Source organism: Theropithecus gelada, chromosome 8, assembly GCF_003255815.1.
Source record: "Theropithecus gelada isolate Dixy chromosome 8, Tgel_1.0, whole genome shotgun sequence".
NCBI lineage: Eukaryota > Metazoa > Chordata > Mammalia > Primates > Cercopithecidae > Theropithecus > Theropithecus gelada.
In genome coordinates, this window is record NC_037676.1 from 109,841,058 (window position 1) to 109,848,952 (window position 7,895).

At 39.5% G+C, this 7,895-nt stretch overlaps 1 pseudogene; it reads left to right on the plus strand.

The window, feature by feature from the left end:
• The first annotated feature begins 2,080 nt into the window (after positions 1 to 2,080).
• Positions 2,081 to 2,702, plus strand: LOC112630191 (annotated as a pseudogene).
• The last annotated feature ends 5,193 nt before the right edge of the window (positions 2,703 to 7,895 follow it).

Sequence of the window (7,895 nt, forward strand, 5' to 3'; positions counted from 1 at the left end):
ACTTTGGAAAAAGAAATAGATCATTTCATAATGCCAGCGGAATTAGTAATGACCTCACCTAATTTATAATGAGTGACTGTAGCATGTGGTTTTTTGGTTATTCATCAGTTACTTTTGTCCTTCAAATATTATACATATATCCATGAAATAAAATACATTTTTGCAGTGATTTAATTTAATAAAAATAGTAAAATGTATAACCACCTCTTTCCTATAAAAAATTCTAAACAACAAGTGCACGAAAGAGTTGCTAAGTATAAAATAGCAAATCTTTAAATTTTGAAATTAATTTAGAGGAAAAAAGTATAAAAATAGTCGCCAACTTTTATCCTGACAAAAAACCAACTATAAAGTTGGGCAAAACTGTCAAAAACAATCATTTAGCTTTGCTGATGACACCAGAACGGGCTCCCTTCGCATGAAGTGTTGACAGTTAAAGTGGTCTGTGTGGCAAGTGCAGAATGAGAGTCAGCACCTCTGCTAGTCTGAGGTCTTGGCCCTGTTTGAAGCAAGTGATGGACTGGCAAACTAGTCAGAGATTTGACTGGAAGTTCTAGAAGGTGAGCAAGTCATACAGGGCCTGAGTAATCAAAATTAACATTACCAATGAACAATATGAAAATGAAACTGAGAAAACCCTTACTGTATCAGGGTTCTCCGGAGGGACAGAACTAATAGGATAAATGTGTATATGAAGGGGCATTTATTAAGGAATATTGACTCATATGATCACAAGATAAGGTCCCACGATAGGCCAACTACAAGTGTAGGAGCAAGGAAGTCAGTGGTGGATCAGTCTGAGTCCCAAAACCTCAAAGGTAGGGAAGCTGACAGTGAAACCTTTAGTCTGTGGCCAAAGACCTCACAGCCCCTGGCAAACCACTGGTGTAAGACTAAGAGTCCAAAAGCTGAAGAACTTGGAGTCCAATGTTCAAGGGCAGGAAGCATGCAGCACCAGGGAAAGATCAAGGCTGGAAGACTCAGCAAGTCAAGTCCTTCCACGTTCTTCTGCCTGCTTTTATTCTAGTCCTGCAGGCAGCTGATTAGACGGTGCCCACCCAGACTGACAGTGGGTCTGCACCTCCCAGTCCACTGACTCAAATGTTANGTGCCCACCCAGACTGACAGTGGGTCTGCACCTCCCAGTCCACTGACTCAAATGTTAATCTCCTTTGGCAACACCCTCACAGACACACTCAGGAACAATACTTGGCATCCTTCAATCCAATCAAGTTGACCCTCAATATTAACCATCACACATATATAATATCACCAAAAAAGAAAAAGACAGGAATAAACTTAACAAAAAAATTGAAGATTTGTAAACAGAACTAGAAAATATTGTTGAGATGAATTTAGAATGGTTAAAATAGAAATTCAATGTTCATAAATCAGAAGACTCAATATTGTTAAAATTTTAATTCTCCCCAAATGAATCCATAGACCATAGCCCCTGTCAAAATTCCAGTTTTTTGTGTAGAAATTGGTAAGTCGATTTTAAAATTGATATGGGAATGCAAAGGATCTATAATAGCTAGAACAATTTTGAAAAAGAAGAATAAAGTTGGAGGATTTGCATGACCTGATTTTAAACCCTACTATAAAACTATAATAATTAAGATAGTGTGGTATTGGTGTCATTACAGGCAGTTGGAGAAGATCAGCGAAACAAAATTGATATTCTAGAAATTTTCCCTTATATTTACGCTCAACTGGTTTTCCACAAAGATGCTAAGTCACTTCAAGGGGGAAAAGATAGTGTTTTTTCAAAAACTATTTTTTTTAGCCTATCTCACACCATACACAGAAATTAAATGACGATGGATCATAGGAGTAATGGGGCAAAAGGGCACATGCAGCATTGGGGAAGGAAATGGAAGGAATGGGCTGAGACCTTAGAATCTCAGTGGGTCCCTAGTTGGTCCAATACCCCCAGCCAGCTGCCATGGACACCTGCAAGCTGGTGCTGATCCAGCATTGCGAGAGCACCAGGAGCCTGGAGAACCACTTCAGCAGTAATAGGACAATAACCTGAGCCCAGCAGGGCGTGAAGCAAAGGGCATCATGCAGGCTCTGTGAGATGCTGCCTGTGAGCTTGACATGTGCTTCTCCTCAGTGCAGAAGAGAGAGCAAAACTGACCCACTAGATAGTGCTGATGCCATTGACCAGAAGTGGCTTCCTGTATTAAAGACTTGATGTCTCAATGAATGACACTATGAGGATCTCACTGGCCTCAATAAAGCAAAAACTACTGCCAAGCATGGTGAGGCTCAGGTGAAAACCTGGAGGCCTCCTATGCCATCCCAACACCTCCACCAAAGCTACCCCTTGTTCTACAGCAACCTCAGTAAAGATCACAAGGATTGAGACCTCACTGAGGATCAACTACTCTCCTGCGAGAGTCTGAAAGGCAAGAATGTCTTTCAGACAGCGCCCTTTCGAAATTAAGTAATAGCTCCCCAGATGAAGGAGGGGAAACAGGTATGGACTGCAGCCCATGGCATCAGCCTTCTAGGCATTAAGTACCTGGAAGGTCCTCTGGAGAAGCTATCGTGGAGCTGAACCTGCCAACTGGTATTCTTATTGTCTATGAGTTAGATAAAAACTTGAAATCCATCAAGCCTATGCAGTTTCTGGGGGATGAAGAGACCATGCATAAAGCTTGGACTCTGTGACTACCCACGGCAAGGCCAAGAAGTGAAGACCAGTAGGCAGACCACTATCCCAAGGAACATCTTCCCCGTCCATTCTATTCCTCTGCACCTCTCGCCTGCACATGTCACGCCAACCACATCTGCAGCTACAACAAAAGAAGCCTAAAGATATGGTCAGTGTGACATGTGAAGGGGAGAGTGCAGAGGAATAGGACAGGCAGGGCACCAGTGACTGTCATTTTCATTTGAGTAATTTTTATCTCCTGCACCCACTCCATACAATCTAGTCAGAATGGCACCTCTGGGGCATAGGTCCTCAGTCCAAGCCATGGAAAAGCTCTTCTTATCCCAAAGGAGTTTAAGAAGTAGTATCTTGGGTTTTTGCAGGTGCTTTGTTTACTATTAGTTGGTGCAAAAGTAATTGCAATTTTTGCCATTACTTTTAATTACTTTTGCATCAATCTAATGAGAATCTGCTTGACTAGAGTAGGGAAAAAGCATGCCAAGGCATGACCAATAAGAAGACGCAAGAGAGCCTCTGTATTCCCAGGAGCCAGCCCTTTACTTTTGTGTAGTCGGGTGACCGCCCAGGGAACGAACTTGCCCCAGTGGAAGCTGAACGTGAAACCTGCATTGTTATTTTTTCAAAAACAACACATATTTCCTCCCTGATCCCAGAGGAGAAGGCTCCAGAAGGTCAATATCAATCCTGAATTAAGTTTATGTGTTACATTTACTTTTACAAAATATATCTAACTTTTAAGACCTTCAGCCAAATTAACTTTAAAGGAGTTTAACTGAGCAATGAATGGTTTCCGAATTGGGCAGCCCCCAGAATCACAGCAGATTCAGAGAGACTGCAGGGTGCCTGGCGATCAGAACAAATTTACAGACAGAAAAAAGTGAAGTGAGGTACAGAAATCAGACATGAGGTACAGAAATATTTTGACTGGTTACAACCCGGTGTTTGAACACTCAGCAGTGTATGACTGGTTGAAGTACGGCTGTTGGGATTGGCCAAGACTCAGCAATTATTACAGGTGCATACTCCTAAGTTAGGTTTTCAATCTTGTCTACCTGTTAAGTTAGGTTGCAGTTCATCCACAAGGACTCAAATATAGATGTACAGAGTCCTTCTCAGGCCATATTTAGTTTGCTTTAACATAAGTAATACAAAACAAAAACTCTTCTGGAGTTTCTAGTGGCAATTGAAATAGTTTCATATGTGGACATCAGAAAATAAGCCATTCCTCATACCAATATGGCATAAGCTCCTTGACATCTAAGGGGTGGGAGTTCATCCTGATGTGTACTTTAGAGCCCCTCCCGTGCCTTGTTTTGTGGCAGGGAAATGCTTCTTGACCATGTCTAAGTGTGTCTTTCACTATGTACGACTTCTGAATCATATTCCAATTGCTTGGCCCTTCCACAGACCCAGTACTCATTCTGGTCATAGCTAAACTAAATCTCTTTTTTTCAGATCAGTATAAGAAAGGAGGGATGTGTAATAACAAATGGATCATAAACTGAAATATCACTCACAAAACTTTTAAAAGAAAAAAAAATGAGAAAATTTTTGTGACCTTGGGTTAGGCAAAGCAGCAATTTCAGGCAAAGTATTCTTAGATATGACAACAAATACACAAACTATAAAAATAAAAATTTTAAAAAATCCTGGTAAATTAGACTTCATTGAAATTAAAAACTTTTCTGCTTCCAAAGACACCATTATGAAGTTGAAATATTTGAATACTGGAGGTTAGCAAAAAAAGAAGAAATCCAAAAGATAAGTCACATACTGAGAAATATTTGAAAACCATATACCTGATAAAACTTGTACTCAGAATATATAAGGAAATCATATAACTCAATGACAAAAAGACATACAACCCAATTTTTAAAATAAGCAAGAGATTAGTAGATATTTCACCAAAGAAGATATATCAATGGCTAATAAACATATGAAACATGTTCCACATCATTAGTTATTAGGAAAACGCAAGTTAAAACCACAATAACATATGAAAACATATACTACAATGACTATAATTACAATACATACAATACCAATTATTGAAGAGGGTGTGAAAAATCTATGCAGATGAGAAAGTAAACTAGTACAGCCTCTTTGCAAACCAGTTTGGCACGTTCTTAAAATGTTAACCATAAACTTACCACATAAGTCAGCAAATCCCTTCCTAGAAATCTACCCAAGAGAAATGAAAACACATATCCACAAAAATACTTCCAATATTCATAGGAGTTTTGTAGCCAAAAACTGGATATAATTCAAACGTCTGTCAAATGGTAAACAGATAAACAAAATGCGGTATATCCACAAAATGGAACACTATTCAACAACAAAATGGAATGCAGTTCAGACATATGCAACAGCACGCACGGATGAACTTTATTCAAAAACATTAGCCTAAGTGAAAGAAGGTTGATACAAATCCTACATATTATACTATTTTCACAGCTAGTTAGATAGGCATGAGTGGGGCAGGAGAGAGCTCTCCCCACACCCAGTAGGAATATCAGGTAACGGTTTGATAATTATACTACCTCTCTAAATCCAGGGGAGAACAATCTCCTGATGATCCACAGCTATTAACACTAAAGATAGTGTCAGGGAGAAGAAACTTCCTGGGCATGTGGGTGAAGAGACAAAATGGGGAAATATGACCCTCCAGGTGCATTCTATGAGAAAAAGGAACAAAGCCTCAGATGGGCATGAGTACAACTTCCTAAACACATCGTGCCTCATCAGTTCCCAACGGTAAGAGGGAACTGTGCATGCATATCCTAAGAGATGAGCCTATGAAGCTCTAGGATCTAGGTTACATGCTCCTTTTAACCTTCCTGTTCCTGCTTGGGTCTCTTCCAAGAAATCTTTCTTTCTTTCCATTCTAAAGCCTTTTTAAATAAACTTCCACTCCTGCTCTGAAACTTGCCTTAGTGTCTTCTTCTTCTTTATGCCTCTCAGTCAAATTCTTTCTTCTGAGGGGGCAAGGGCTGAAGTTGCTGCGCACGTGTACAGATATGCTGCCAGTAACTTGGGGTAACTCGGGTCTTTTCTACCGGTAACATTATTTCATTCATATGAAATATCCAGAAAAGGCAAATTTATAGAAACAGAAAACAGATTAGTGTTTGCCTTGGGCTGGGATGGGAGCCGAGATTGAGTGCAAACACGCTTTTGAGAATTTTTGGAGAGTGATGGAAATGTTTTAATACTGGATTGTAGCTGTGATTGCATAACACTATAAATTTGCTAAAAATTATTCAATTGTAAATTTACAGAGGATAAATTGTATGTATGTAAGTTATATCTCAGTAAGGACGTTGAAAAGAAAGAATAAGCTGTTCTATGACAAATTAACAAAGCGAGAAAAATATCCTGAACTTTTAAATAAAATCCCCCTGCATGCACTCATCACCCCTGACCCCCCCCACTCATATACTTCCACGTTATATGGTGGTTCTTCTTCCATTAAATTATGAGCCAGCCATTTCCTCAGGGTAGGTTTATTCCGAGGATGGGTTGATTTAAGAAATACGTTTTTGTTCTTTAAGTTTCAAAATACACTCCTAAAACACCTGAAAGGGATAATAGTTTTGAGAATATTATTCCAAAAGGGTCTTAGGCTATTCATATCCCACTCCACCCTCTACCCGTAGGCTGAACCATGGGGTTGGGTAGCTGGTAATATAAAGAAACCAGAGATAGTCTTGACAAATTTAAATACTTAGGAATACTTGGCTTCTGTATTTGGAGAGAGCCCAGAATGTGGGCAAAATCCCAGAATTTCTCATATCCAAAAAGGTGAACAGAGCAGAACCATCTGGAGAGAGGATCTAGGCAGGCCTTGGAGAGCTCTACCAAGATTCTTGCAGCTCTAGAGTAGCAAGGCAGCAGCCACTTTTGACTTGTGCACCTGAAAAGAGATAAGGAAGCACCTGAGAGTGATTCTCACCTCCTCAGAGATCTCAGAATTCAAAGGAGGATGTTCCCCCAAACATCCTAAGCTACCAAGAACACAGGTGTGATTCTGGAAATGGGCAAAGGCAGATGTGTGATTCCCTTAATTGACTTAGATTACATGTCTTCCTGCTGGCAGAATGGGGGCATGAAATAAAAAAACAAGTTTGCTTACAGAAGAACCAGAAACAAGAAAATTAAATTTCATCCACACTTAATGTATAGGCTGAGACTCACACCTGCAGTATAGCACTATAATGCAGCATTTTGCAACTTTTTTTTTGCATTATTACCTAAGGAACCTTTTTAGACATATTTTTCTAATTGTTCTCCTCATAAAATTTTAATATCATAGTTATACTGTATGTGTGTATGTATATGTGTGTGTGTATATATATACACACTTATGTGTATATATGTGTGTGTGTATATATATACATATATAGACACTTTTTTTTTGAGACAGAGTTTCACTCTTGTTGCCCAAGCTGGAGTGCACTGGCATGATCTCAGCTCACTGCAACCTCTGCCTCCTGGGTTCAAGTGATTCTCCTGTCTCAGCCTCCTGAGTAGCTGGGATTACAGACGCCTGCCACTACGCCTGGGTAATTTTTGGTATTTTTAGTAGAGATGAGGTTTCACCATGTTGACCAGGCTGGTCTCAAACTCCTGACCTCAGGTGATCTGCCTGCCTCAGCCTCCCAAAGTGCTGGGATTACAGGCATGAGCCACCGCACCCGGCCTACTGTATATATTTTTATATGCTGTATTTATATCTGTGTCTAGTATGTATGAAACATAAGGGATTTTTTTTTTGCCTCCTCTAAGACCCAATTTTATACATTCTCAACAAGGGTGATATTGCTCTGGAGTGAAATAAAAGTCCACTTAAGGGGAACACAAAAGAAGTAAGCTAAATAATTGATTATATTAATTTATGGCTAGAACTTGACCAAATGTTTTCTTATGCAACATCTCATTTGGGCACTGCTAAGAACTTGTGAAGTATTCTTACCATTCTTATTTTCACAGATAATTAAATGACTGCTCTGCTAGTAATAGTTGAGCTGGAACTGGGATCTAGATGTTCCAACTCGAATTCTATGTTTTTCTACTTGACACTCTGCACCAGAAAACATTTTCTTTTGGGAAACGGTAGCAACCCTGTCCTTTAAATCATGGAACTCTAGTAAGATAAAACAATAGAAAATATAAAGAACACCTTCCCATATGGAAAGAAACTGACCAATTTGATTAT